This window comes from Gorilla gorilla, chromosome 13 (genome assembly GCF_029281585.2).
Source record: "Gorilla gorilla gorilla isolate KB3781 chromosome 13, NHGRI_mGorGor1-v2.1_pri, whole genome shotgun sequence".
Taxonomy (NCBI): Eukaryota; Metazoa; Chordata; class Mammalia; order Primates; family Hominidae; genus Gorilla; species Gorilla gorilla.
In genome coordinates this window covers 26,947,185-26,961,984 of record NC_073237.2, presented here as the reverse complement: position 1 = coordinate 26,961,984, position 14,800 = coordinate 26,947,185, and the positions used below count along the sequence as shown (strand labels likewise).

At 44.0% G+C, this 14,800-nt stretch overlaps 1 pseudogene; it reads left to right on the top strand.

The window, feature by feature from the left end:
* Window positions 1-340: 340 nt before the first annotated feature.
* LOC101149885 (olfactory receptor 13C7-like) lies at window positions 341-1,290 on the top strand (annotated as a pseudogene).
* The last annotated feature ends 13,510 nt before the right edge of the window (window positions 1,291-14,800 follow it).

The window sequence follows — 14,800 nt, the reverse complement described above, 5'->3', positions numbered from 1 at the left end:
TTACATCTCTAGGTCCTTGTTTTTCCCCAGAGTTATAACCCTATGTTCCCCATTGTCTTATTATTTCTCCAATGTTTTATGTATTTTTTCCAGTTTGTGTAATTGTCATCTGCAAGACAGTTAGTCCAAATTAGCCTGTTTGGTCTTACCAGAAGCAGAAGTTAAATATTGACCTGTACTACATTGTTCCTAGAACCCCATAGAGATGAACAAATCATCAGCGCTATTCCCCAGTTGCTCAGCAGGGCAAGGATTTGTGCCTGGCCTTCCAGGTACTTTTGGAGTAAGAGGATGCTGAGGTTGACCTCTGAGTTCCTCCAGGTGACAGAGCAGATGCACCATGAACAGGTCCAGTGAGACCTCCCCTGTGTTGGGGTTCGTTCTCCTGGGCCTCTCTGCCCACCCATAGCTGGAGAAGACATTCTTTGTGTTCATCCTGCTGGTGTACCTGGTGATCCTGCTGGGCAATGGGGTCCTCATCCTGGTGACCATCCTTGACTCCCGCCTGCACACACCCATGTACTTCTTCCTGGGGAACCTCTCCTTCCTGGACATCTGCTATACAACCTCCTCATCCTTGACAGCTTCCTGACCCCCAGGAAAACCATCTCCTTCTCAGCCTGTGCAGTGCAGATGTTCCTCTCCTTTGCCATGGGAGCCACAGAGTGTGTTCTCCTGAGCATGAAGGCTTTTGATCACTACGTGGACATCTGCAACCCCCTTAGGTACCCTGTGGTCATGAGCAAGGCTGCCTACGTGCCCATGGCTGTCAGCTCCTGGGCAGCTGGTATCACCAACTCTGTAGTATAGATATCCCTAGCAATGTGACTGCCCTTCTGCGGGGACAATGTCATCAATCACTTCACCTGTGAGATCCTGGCAGTTCTAAAGTTGGCCTGTGCTGACATCTCCATCAACGTGATCAGCATGGTTGTGGCCAACATGATCTTCCTTGCACTCCCAGTCCTGTTTATTTTTGTCTTGTATGTCTTCATCATTGCCACCATCCTGAGAATCCCCTCAGCTGAGGGGAGGAAAAAGGCCTTCTCCACCTGCTCTGCCCACCTCACTGTTGTGATCGTCTTCTACGGGACGATCCTCTTCATGTATGGGAAGCCCAAGTCTAAGGACCCAATGGGAGCAGACAAACAGGACCTTGCAGACAAACTCATCTCCATTTTCTATGGAGTGGTGACCCCCATTCTCAACCCCATCATCTACAGCCCGAGGAACAAAGATTTGAAAGCTGCTATGAGGAACCTGGTGGCTCAAAAACACCTAACAGAGTGACTATCACAGATCCCCAGACTGCGAGAATGCATAACCTCCAAATTCCTCATTGTTCTCTTGGGGAAATGGTAACCAGGGAGGACCTTAGACTGTCAGTGGAAAGAACCATAAAATTTCTGAGGCTGCTGGTTAGTTTGTTGGCTTTACACAGAATCGTGCTGTGTCATATCATAGCTATATTTTCCTGACTAAATCTTAAATTCTTTGATACAGAATTTGATGAATATCCATAAGAGTTATAGAGGTGGTCAAAAGAGACAAACAAACAAAAATTTTAGTGGTACTGGGATCTTGGAGGATACAAGATATGGTTTGGCTCTGTGTCCCTGCCCAAATCTCCTGTCGAATTGTAATCCCCAATGTTGGAGGAGGGGCCTGGTAAGAGGTGATTGGATCATGGGGGCAGATTTCCCCCTTGCTGTTCTCATGATAGTGAGTCAGTTCCCATGAGATCTAGATGTTTAAAAGTGTGTAGCACCTCCCATTTCACCCTCTTCCTCTTACTCCAGCCATGTAGGACATGATTGCTTCCCCTTTGCCTTCCGCCATGATTGTAAGTTTCCTGAGGCCTCCCCAGCCATGCTTCCTGTACAGCGTGTGGAACAGCGAGCCAGTTAAACCTCTTTCTTTGTAAATTACCCAGTTTCAGGTATTTCTTTATATCATTGCAAGAATGGACTAATACAATGTTGTTTTGTCCTATGTAAAACTGCTACTTACTCTACTCTGATTTTGTGTTACCCCAGAGACCTTTGCTGTTTCTCATGTACGGATAAATTGGAAAATGTCATCTGCCCCAACATATAATGGTGAGCATTAGCACTATGGCAGGAATTCTTCTCACATCTTAGCACTAGAAATAGTGAGACCTGAGCAGCTGCTTTGTTTTGACCTCATGGGCACTAAGAATCTTGTCATTCACAACATTCATCTATTTATTGTCACCACAGGAGAATTCAGAGGCAAACTTGCCACCCCACTGAAGCAGTAACTAAGTACTGTATGACTGGGTGCCAGTAGCTTCCAAACTTTTGTCCATGCAACCAACATGACGCATAGCAGTTACACACAGCACATATTCCATGAGTATGTCCACATTGTTCTGGAACACCAAAAAGACTGTGAGGAAACAAATGCAAAAATAATTCTCAATCCTACAACTAATAACAGGCCAATAATAACAGTCATCCCCGACCATCTGCGACGCCAGTGAGATTGGCTGTGTGTCCTTTGCAGCCCAAAGAGCTCTAAGTCCATGACTTCCTTCTACACTCAAGGAACAGACTGAGATAGGAGTGAAACTTAATGTGTTATAGTGACTATTTTCAGTCCACTTTGTATTTGTAAATGTCAGTGTCTTCATCCATTTTTGCTGCTATAACAATATACCTGAGACTAGGTAATGTATACATAGTACAAATTTATTTCTCACAGTTCTAGAGGCTGGGAAGTCCAAGATCAAGGCACCAGCATGTTCAATGTCTGGTGACAGTCCAGTCTCTGCTTCCAAGATGATACCTTGAACACTATGTCCTCACGTGGCAGAAGGGATGAAAAAGCAAAAAAGGGGCTAGCTATTTCCCTCCAGCCCTTTTATAAGGTTACTAATCCCATTCATGGGGTTGTACCTTTTAATACTATCACATTGGTAATTAAGTTTCAACATATGAATTTAGGGGAACCATTCAGACCATGGCAGTCAGTTATTACCAAACTTTGGTCCTTTAGCCATGCCAAGACATACTAGGTTGTTTTCTCCTTTTCTTTTCTCTTTTTTTCTTCCTCATCCCCATGTGAAATAAGACTCAGGTCTTTGTCCTAAATGCATTTTTATTGGTGGGGGTGTAATGAGGACATAGAGAGGGTGGCCTAGAGAATTAAAACAGCTGGAATTCACCAGTTCCCATCACTTTTTAAAAAGCCTAAGCCCATTAAAGAGACACATTTAGGTGTCCAGAAGGGGAAGAAGAAAGAGCAGACGTGAAAACAGGAAGGAGGAGAAATTCCTTCCAGAGGCTGGAGAGAGGTGGAGGTCGCAGATCCCACTCTAGGCAGGACTCACCCCTACTGCAAATGTGAGAACCAGCTATTACGTATTTCCATGCCAGTTACGCATTTGGAAACCTGGAGAATGACTACCAGTGGTTAGTTCCATAAAAATCCATTTGTCCTATCAGGAAACAAACTTGGACCTAGACCCCATTTATCACCTGATTTCCATATACTCCTACAGTAGATGCTCCTTTGGGTTCCTTGGTATTAGTGTCAGTTAAGATTCTATAACCAACAGCCCTCAAAATATTGGGGTATTCCACTTTCCCCAGTGTACAGCTACTCAGGGAAATAGTCACAAGTCCCTGGAGGGAAATATAGAGAAAATCACCACTACATACATGCAAGGGAATGCCCTTGAGGCATTCTTCCTCAAAGAACAGCCTCTCCTTCAATTGAGGTATTTTGGATCTGAGAATTAATTTAGGTCTGGAATTGAGTGAATGATCATAATTTTTCAACAGGGAAGCTGTTATCAGGCTTCTGCTCATCCATGCTTGATTTTTTTTTAATTACCTACGTTTACAACCTCCTAAATTGCCTACCTGTCTTGCTCCCAGGAACATCACAGTTTCATACTCATTACCATACATTCCTGTGGGTCAGGCCCTCTGGTTGCTATTCTGACCTTGCTGTCTATTACAGTAATTAATCTTCTTGCCCCTAATAGTTAAGTGCTGCCATTAGGCCTCTACTATTCTGGAAAATTATCATCTCCATTAACACTAGGGACCCCACTTCCAAAACAGCACCTCCTACAGTCAGCCTCAGCTGACAGAGGATAAACACTGCCGAGGTTCTCAGTAATGCACCTCACTACTGCATTTTCTTATTAACTTAGTGAAGAGAGTGTCCTTTAGCCTTCCTAGGGAACATAGCCATCTGGTAGGTCTAATTTAAAAGTCCATTGAGCATACCAAATTCTTTGAACCTTTTGGCTCCTTCCTCTACACTCTGCCAAGGCAGTTTGATGTTTCCAGGAGCCACCCCAACCGACCTGAAGGATCTCTTGGTTGCCAGACACCCTCTCTAAAACAGCAGCCAGCAGAACAGCAGCCTATTCCTCTGTGGGGGCTGTGATGGCATGATGACTTTTAAAGAAGTCCCTTCATTGAACAATTTGAAAAAATTGTGATTCCTGGCATACACCCACTCTCAACTCCTTAGAAATAGCATAGGTTTAATATGAATTTAGGCCCAAAAAATAGAGAAGTCTTATTTCACAAGACATGAGGCATTTCTATGACTCTGATACCAGATAACATAAACTCTAGTTCCAGGCATATTCAGAAGGAAATAATGCCAATGTTGTTTGTAGAAAAGTGAGTCGGCACCTTTTATGCATCATTATGGGTCTGAAATGCCTGGCATGTTTGAAGACAGAAGGGAATAAAGGCAGCCAATGATGATATAAATTGAGCAACTGACCATCTGAGCAATTGAATATAATTGGAAGCAATTGGCATGGGTCAGGACAGGAACCAGGGGAGGTGTCAGTAGAAAAATGGAGTCTCAAAAGAGAAAAAAGAAAAATGGAGTTCTTGCTGGGCGTGGTGCTCATGCCTGTAATCCCAGCACTTTGGGAGGGTGAGGCAGGAGGTTCTCTTCAGGCCAAGAGTTTGAGACCAGCATGGGCAACAGAGTGAGGCCTCCCGCTCCATCTCTACAAAAACATTTTTAAAAGTTAGCCAGGCGCAGTGCTGCACACATGTAGTCCCAGATACTCGGGACTGAGGCAGAGGGATCACTTGAGCCCAGAAGTTCAAGGCTGTGGTAAGCTGATTGTGCCACTGCATTCCAGCCTGGGTGACAAAGCCAGACCCCAGAAAGAAAATGGAGGTTTCATGGCTCCCTCATCCCCAAGGTATTCACTTCTGGAAAAATTAATGGTTAGGATTACCCAAGTATACATAAATTCTAAACAAATATATCCTACGTACATAGAGCTCTTCTTAGCACAGGGTGCTGGAAGAAAGCTGGCTTACAAGTTTTCAACTTTACAATGGTGAAAAAGTGATACACATTCAGTAGAAACTGTACTTCAAGTACCCATACAACCATTTTTTTCACCTTCAATATAGTAGTCAATAAATTACATGAGATATTCAATACTTTCTTATGAAATTATTTTGTGCTAGATGATTTTGCCCAACTGTAGACGGCTGTAAGTGTTTTGAGCACATTTAAGGTAGGTTAAGCTAAGCTATGATGTTCAGCAAGTTAAGGGTATTAAATGCATTTTCAACTTACAATATTTTCCATTTATGATGGGTTTATCACGACATTGCGGCATTGTAAGTCGAGGGGCATTTGTATTCCAGCTGAGCCTGGAGGACGGTGATCAAGGAAGTAGTAAGGCTGGTATGCTTTGCACATGAATTGGCCTGATTAGCTCCTAAGGCTCCTTCCAAGCTTGGGCCTACCATGGTCTATGAGTGAAACAAAAGCCAGAATTGAAGAATGGCCTGTACGGTGGTGTGTTTTAGGAAACCCTGATTAAGCAGAGAGCATCCATCCTGTGACTGTTTCTATGACTATTTTGCACGACCACTGAAAGAAAAACACTGGCAAACACTCCAAACATGAATACTTCCAAATGAAATTAATTAGGCTTAAGTGATCCCAAAATAGAAACATCCCTCATCTTTCTTCTTACAAGAGAATGAAGGTTTGAACCATGATTCAATTTGTGGAATAAACCATATGGCTTCCTTCCCAGGACGGAAGAGGAACTGCTCAAGGGGAATCAAAACATCCAGCCCTGGGTCAGAGAGGAATCTGACCTTGGAGACATGGGGCCCAGACAGAGTCTCTACAGATCCTGACCTGACCTGTGTATGGAAGATGTCAGGGGTAGACGGATATTCATTCAGTCTTTTAGTCTGACCTTTACATTTAAAAGCAAAGAGGAAAACAGCCCTAGTTATAGGGCTGGGCCTCAGATCCAACTTAAAGGCTTACCAGTGGAATAAGAACATCTGCCCCCATTCCTTAGACATATGTTTTGGATTTTATTGCACTTTCTCTCTTCATCTGAGGACAGATGTGATAGCTCTTTCCTTCTGAGGATGTTGTGAGAATGACAGTACATAAGGTGCCTAGTACATAATTTTTCTTTTTTTTTATTTTTTTGAAACAAGGTCTTGTTGTCTCACCCATTCTGGAGTGCAGTGGTATGATCATGGCTCACTGCATCCTCAACCTCCTGGGCCCGAGCAGTCCTCCCACCTCAGCCTCCCGAGTAGCTGTGGAACTGGCAAAAGGATCTGGTTGCTCACTGCTTGTGGAAAGAAGTCAAAATAATAATGAGTTATGATACAGAAGAGCAATATTGCTTTATTATCCATGCCAGCAAGGGGAAGAGTAGATAGCAAATTCCAGTCTTCAATTTGTGGAGGGGATGCAGGGGTTTTTGTTGGTGGTGGTGGTTTTTTTTTTTTTTTTTTTGAGACAGTCTCACTCTGTCACCCAGGCTGGAGTGCGGTGGCACGATCTCGCTCACTACAAGCTCCACCTCCTGGGTTGACGCCATTCTCCTGCCTCAGTCTCCCAAGTAGGTGGGATACAGGCACCTGCCACTGCGCCTGGCTAATTTTTTTGTATTTTTAGTATAGACGGGGTTTCACCGTGTTAGCCAGGATGGTCTCAATCTCCTGACCTCGTGATCCGCCTGCCTTGGCCTCCCGAAGTGCTGGGATTACAGGCGTGAGCCACCGTGCCTGGCTGGGAATGCAAGGGTTTTTAAAGAAGGCATTTTGGAATGTGGAAAAGGCAAGTGGGGCTAGGAGATGCCAGGTGCTATGACAGTCTGATGGCTCATCTTGAATTATTGTTCCATTTGGTGAAGGGGCTGGTGCCATCGTGGATCCTACCAGGTTATAAATTAATCACAGTCAACCTTGTGATCACTCTTCAGCTGAGAGTGGGTTCCAGCCCTGAGGTAACCTTTTGTTGGACAGAGAATTCTGGAGGGGTCTGGTCCCTATCAGGATCTGACCTCTGAAGCATCAAAGGAAGCATATGACCAGATAAGTGAGCACGGTGTGTGCTTAACAAGCATCTAGGTAAATAAATGTGCATAAGGCATGGGAGCACAGAATGGGAAAAGAAAGGGAGTGGAGGTTCACAGCCCATTCTGAGGCTGTATTTCAAGATGAAAGGTAACACATAAGCAGTCTGTCTCAAAGTTATATCTTGAGACTGGGGGTGGGAGGAGGAAGAAAGGGGAAAGGAAAAAGAGTTATAAAATGCATTTTGAGGCTTAGCTGCTAAGCTGCTTGATTATAGCTGGGACTACTGGTGCATGCCCCAAACCCAGCTATTTTCTTAAAAAAAATTTTCGTAGAGATGGGGTCTCATTGTGTTGCCCAAGCTGGTTTTGAACTCCTGAGCTCAAGCAATCCGCCTGCCTCAGCCTCCCAAAGTGCTGGGATTACAGAGGTGAGTCACCGCATCTGGCCTCCTAGTACAAAATTTATATTCAATTGATAATAGCTCCTACCACTGCTTCTACAGCTGCTGTTGCTGTTACAGCCCTTGCACTGATTTTTTAGCATGTCTGTCTTCTCCTAAATATTGAGCTCTTTAAAGTAGAAACTTTGATTTTCATCTCTGAGTACCCAGCACTGAGAATCAGGCCTGGCACAGAAGGTGTGCTCAGTAGCCATCTGTTGACTTGAGCCAAACGGCCATGGCACAGACACTGTGTGCTTGCAAAGGTACAGGACAGTCTCAGAGCTCCTTGCTGGAAGTGCTCCTGTAGCAACCTGGGAAGGGGTCAGATCACAAAGCAGAGCTCAGAGGAGATGGATTTCTACAGAGTTTGTATGGTTTTCAAGCACAGGGTAAAATAAAGCCAACTGCAAAACCCCTGGATTGTCAACAAGCTTATGATGACCCAGGATAAATCACATGTGAGCACCTAGAAATCCGAAAGAGAGATTTTTAGTTCCCTGAAAAAAGCAAGGGAAATCTCAGGACCAGCCTCAGAAGCAAGTCAGTGTCTTTCGTGAGAGCTGATGGGGAATGGGGAGGAGGGAAGTTCAGAGATAACTGAACTTCAACTTGGCCAAAACGTGCAGGAGGCCCCTTGCTATCCAGCCATAGAGGCTCACTGGTGAAGTGAAATTTACTTAAAGGTCAGTAAAAGTTTAAAGTCTTGGCACTGGAGTTACAGGGTACCTGGGACTGACTCCTGGCTGATATCACCAGAGCAGAGGAGTTCTTGGCCCATCTGCCCTAAGGGAAGGGAAGAGACTAAATGTCATCAGTCGCCTGCCCTTCTATGGGGACATCATCAACCACTTGACCTGTGAGGTCCTGGCTGTCCTGAAGTTGGCCTGTGCTGACATCTCTATCAACGTGATCAAGCAAAAGGCCTTCGCCACCTGCTCTGCCCACCTCACAGTTGTGGTCATCTTCTACAGGACCATCCTCTTCACGCATGGGAAGCCCAAGTCGAAGGACCCACTGGGGGCAGACAAGCAGGATTTTGCAGACAAACTCATCTCCCTCTCCTATGGAGTGGTCACCCCCATGCTGAACACCATCATCTACAGCCTGAGGAACAAGGGTGTGAAGGCTGCTGTGAGGAACCTGGTATTTCAGAAACCCCTAACTGAGTGACAGACTGTCAGAATCCCAGGTGGCCAGAACATATGATCTCTAAGCACCTCACTGTGCTCATGGGGAAATGATAACTCAGAGGAAAGAAGGGACTTTCCCAAGGTCCAGGCCATGAACCATGGCACTAGGATGAACAAGTAAACTGAGTGTCCCCTGTTGTGTCACAAGTAATGGAAGCTCCTGTCAAAGGACCTAGAGGGAAAGTGCCCCCACATTTCTACTTTTAATTTCCCATTGCCCCATTTCCTCACTTATCTATTTTTAATTTTTTGGCCTTGAATACATTTTTGGGTTACCACAAATCCTTTCTGACATGAGAGTAGGCATAATTGCAACCAAAGAAACAAAGCAACAAAAAAGCAAACAAAAAACCCAAATGAACTAATGACAAGACATGGCAGTGGGGGTTGGGGTGGGGGCAGTGGGCTGGCCATCGGAGCCCCTCTGTGGACCTCAGCTGTTTCTCTCCCCTGCTAGAAGCTAGTTTTAGACTGCATGGCTTTGGGGTCCTTTCAAAGTTGACCTTCCAAGGCAGTGATTCTAGCCACAGGACCTTGAGTATTGTGGTGTATTAGGCCATTCTTGTACTGCTAGAAAGAAATACCTGAGACTGGGTAATTTATAAAGAAAAGAAGTTTAACTGGCTCATGATTCTGCAGACTATACAAACATGGCTCCAGCATCTGCTTAGCTTCTGGGGAGGACTCAGGGAGTTTTTACTCATGGCAGAAGGTGAAGTGGGAGCAGGCACTTCATATGGCCAAAGCAGGAGTGAGCGAGAGAGAGAGAAAGATAAAGAGAGAGAAAGAGAGAGAGAGCAGGCAGGAGGTGCCACACTTTACAACAACTGAATCTTGGGAGAACTCACTATCACAAAGACAGCACCGAGCCATGAGGAATCTGCCCGTGATCCAAACACCTCCCACCAGGCCCCAGCTCCAGCACTGGGGATTACAATTCAACATGAGATTTGAGTGAGGACAAGTATCCAAACTATATCACGTGGAAATACCACTGGCCATCTGAATTGAATTATTATAACAGCAGCTTCTAGCACTTCCAGAGAAAACAAGATAGCTGTTCAAAGAGCATCTGAGGGGAGGGAGTGGAGAGGCAGCCGCTCAGGTCAGCATAGACCGCAGAGTGCTTTCAGCCCAGGCCAGGCAGCCTGACACCTGCCTTCCAAATCCGGCCCTAACACTATTTCCCGCTGCTGAGCACTTGGCTAAATCTCCTTCCCTCTCTGGGCCTTGATTTCTTTGTCTGTAAAATGAGAGCGTATAGCCCATCCCTCTCACTAGACAATACAACTGGGGACTGCCAGAGAGGAGGAACTCATGGCTCGCACCCCACAACCCGCCACTCTTTGATTAGGGGTCTCCTCTGGGGTCGCCCCTCCATTCATTCCCTCCACAGTTCACGAGCAATTGTTCCTAACTTCCAGTGCCACTTACAGAATTGGGTAGCTGGTTGCAGCTCTAGCTACCTCTGCCTGCTGCAAACCTGCCACCTGGTGGACATTGCTGAAGCTGACAATTGAAATTTCTGCAAGCTCCTGAGATAGGTGCTTCTCAAACTTGAATGTTTTCATGAGTTATCTGAGAATGTGGATAAGGATTCAGTGAGTCTGTGGTAGGGTCTGACATTCTACATCTCTAACAGATTTCCAGGTAATGTCTATGCTGCTGAACTCTGCAGGCCATGCTTTGAGGAGCAAAGCCCTAGAAGATGTGGGACCAGGGCAGGGGGGCTGAAGGAAGAGGCAGGGTAGGAAAACGTCCTTGCGCAAGTCTCCTACTGTGAGCCAAGCCCTTGGGCATCAGCAACCCTGTGAGGTGTTCATCAGCCCGGCAAATTCCCTCATAGCAAAAGCCTAAAATGTCAATGCTTTTAAGTCTCTGGGTTGCAGATTTCACTTAGTTTTTGGCCTTTGAGTATCCCTTAGTTTCTGGAAAGCTCATCAGTACCTTTTAAAAAAATGATTTTACATTTTATTCAGCATGCTCAGTTGTGTTCCACACTCAGCAAGACGAGAATACTCAGAGAATCTAATTGTTCATGCTGCCAGAAGAGATACCCTTGACCAGTGTGGTTTTATATTCCCAAAATCAAGTTGCCCATTTGCTCCCCATATTCAATCAATAGTTTCATTAATTCATGGGGATGAACAAAGACTCCCTAGAATGAAACGTTTGTTTTTCTCTTAGAGTGTCAAATTAGACAATAATCTTAAAAATTAGGCCTTCTGGCCAGGCATGGCGGCTCACACTTGTAATCCCAGCATTTTGGGAGGCCAAGGCAGGAGGATCACTTGAGGCCAAGAGTTTCAGACCTGCCTGGGAAACATGGTGAGACCCCATCTCTACAAAAAAATTTAAAACTAGCTGGGTGTGACAGCACACACCTGTGGTCCCAGCTACTTGGAAGGCTGGGGCAGGACCACTTGAGCCCAGGAGTTCAAAGCTGCACAGAGTGAGCCTTGATTGCACCACTGCACTCCAGCCTGGGCAACAGAGTGAGACCTCATCTCAAAAAAATTAGGCTTTCTGAGAGAAAAGAGAGTTTTTAAAAATCTAGAATTTCTCTTTTATAGATTAAGAGCAAAATTGGGGGTTATCAGCAGTTTGGGTTTACCTTTATCTTTACTAAAAGGTACAGGCAAGAGAATTCACGATATAATAATAAAGGTTTCCAGTGTCCTTAGGGAGAAATGGAGTGCTTTCTTAGCTAGAAGCTTGGTCAGATTGAAGAGGATAATCAGAAAAGATAGAACTAGGGTAAGATTCTATTGATTGGATAGGGAGGAATTTAACACCTTCTCCATCCTGGGCTGGTGCCCAAGCTAGAGGCTGTGGGTGATGTTGAGAAAATAAAACCTCTGATAGAAAGTCCATATTTGTTAAGGGCGAATCCATGAATATTTATGGTTCTTTACTTCTCCAGGATGACCAACGTCTTATGGATGCTACAAGCCCAGAAGGACTGGGCCTGCAACAGACCACCAACTCCAAGACACTCAGCCCCGATGGCACATGAAAGGGGTCCAGAATTCCTGTCCCCATTAGAAGGATACAGGGGTGGTTGGACATATTGTCTGATCATGTTTTCAGCAGGATCACCACGGTGAGTGACGAAGTGACCCCATCACTAAATCTTTCCATTTAATGGGTCAAGGCCATTGAATGGAAAGATTTAGAACAAATGGGAATATTAGCCACATCTTCAGGGGTCCATTGTATCAGCAGTGTCAAAGCAGGCCAAAGCCAGTTGGGCGTTGATGTTTCTGGAGCAACTGGATAGTCATACGGGGGAAGAAATGAACCTTGACCTTTACTTCACACCATTCACAAAACTTCATTTGAAATCAATCATAGACATAAATGCTTAAGCTAGAACTACGGAAAGTCTAGAAGAAAACACAGGAGAAAATCTTTGTGACCTCAGAATAGGCAAAAGTTTCTTAAGATGCAAAAAAGCATGAACCCTAAAGGAAATAAGTGCCAAATTGGACTTCACCAAAGTTTAAAACTTTTGCTCTTCGGACAATACCATTAAGAAAATGAATGGGTAAGCAACAGATTGACAGACAATAGTTGCAATGCATATATCTGATAAAGGACTTGTATCCATAATATGTAAAGAACTCTTACAATGCAATAAGAAGGCAGTCCCCGAAAATGTGGGAAAGATTTGAACAGATGCTTCACAAAGGAGTTTCACAAAAGATTTATAAATGTCCACGAAGCACATGAAAATTGTTCAACGTCATTAGTCACTATGGAAAATCAAATTAAAACCACAATGAGATTTCACCCTACACTCATTGGAATGTCTAAAATTTTAAAGACTGACAATACCAAGTGTTATGGAAGACATGTAGCAACTAGAACTCACATACATTGCTGATGAGAATGTAATATGGTACAATCCTTTGGAAAACAGCTACTGGTTTCTTATAAAGTTAAACATACACTTCCTTGTGACAATAGTTCAAGTCTTGAGTTTTGTATTTTCTTAGATTCTGTATTTGTCTATTTGACATCCGTTAATTTCAGGGCCAAACTAACAACCAAAGTTGTTTACATCTCCTCTGAGATCCAAAGCCTATACTCTGAACCACCTCCTTATCTAACTCACATACCAACCAATATTTCCCTGCCCTAAACCACCCAGGGCCATGTATCGGACAACCAGAGACCACCCTCATAGCCCAGAGCCCACATATTTTTCAATCCTATGCTGTCTACCCACCCCTCCCCTGCCTTTCCCAAGGAAACTGTAATAGAGTCTCTGGCCTAGGCTCTCCCCTCACTCTTGCTTCTGCCTCCTGAAAAAACCTTGGTGCTTCCCCACATGACCCCAGCATGGAATGGTGTGACGTCTCCTCTTGGGAAATGTAAGTAATAAAAATCTTCTTTCAAAGGCATTGGCCTCTATGTATCTTCACTCGGTCATCTACATAAATTAAGATGACTTGAGTACATCTTGGGACATGAGTGTTTACATAAAAGAAATAAAAATATACATCCACACAAAGACGTGTACACAAATGCTCATAGAATCTTTATTCATAATAGCCCCACATTGAAAATAACTCAAATATTCATCAATAAGTCAAAAGATAAACAAATTGAGGTACATCCATACAATGAAATACTACCCAGCAGTAAAAAGGAACAAAATACCCCAAAAATGCTAAGACATGGGATTATCTCACAAACATTATACTAAGTGAAAGAGGCCAGACACGAAAGAGTACATGGTGTATGATTGGAATTCTAGAAAAGTCATAGCTAATATATGGTGACAAAAATCATACCAGTTGTTGCCTGGAGCCTGGTGAGCTGCGGGGTTGATTGCAAGGGCATGAAGAAGCTTTGGGGAGTGGTGGGAATATCTTATATCTTGATTTTGTGATGGTAGTTACACAAGTGCATACATTTCTTAAGACTCATGGAACTGAATCTTAGAATGGGTATTTTTTTTGTTTTTTGAGGTGGAGTCTCGCTCTGTCGCCCAGGCTGGAGTGCAGTGGCGTGATCTCAGCTCACTGCAAGCTCCGCCTCCTGGGTTCACGCCATTTTCCTGCCTCAGCCTCCCGAGTAGCTGGGACTACAGGCGCCCCGCCACCACGCCCGGCTAATTTTTTGTATTTTTTAGTAGAGACGGGGTTTTACCGTGTTAGCCAGGATGGTCTCCATCTCCTGACGTCATGATCCTCCCCCCTCGGCCTTCCAAAGTGCTGGGATTACAGGCGTGAGCCACCGTGCCCGGCCTAGAATGGGTACATTTTATTGTGTGCAAATTATACCTCAGTAAAGTCAATTTTTAAAAAAAGAAGCAACTTCTTTCTTCAGTTCTCATTCTTATCTGAATTGTTATGTGTAATTTTTTAGCTGACTGAACTAGTAATTTTCTTTAGCTTATACACTGTCCCCACCCTAATTCTCATTTCAAATAGTTCTAAAATGTAGCCAAGTGCAAATAGATATAAAAATGTGGTCAAGTGCAAAATAAGAGACGTAAATATAGCAGAGAAAGAAATATGGGTCAATTTTTGCAGAAAACCCATTACAGTATTTCTAAAAATTAACCAGAAAACTATTAGCAGTAATATGAGTTCAGAGAAGTTAGAAAATAGAAATAAGTTCCCCAAAATCGGTTGTATTCCCACATAGCTACATATACATTCCTGTGTTCAACATGCAACAACACAAACTAAGAACAAAAAAAAAAAAGGAATACTATTGTATTCATAATAATTACAAATATCAAATAATTGAGAATAATCATAATTCCAGACATGACAGATCAAGTCAAGAATAAAAGTATA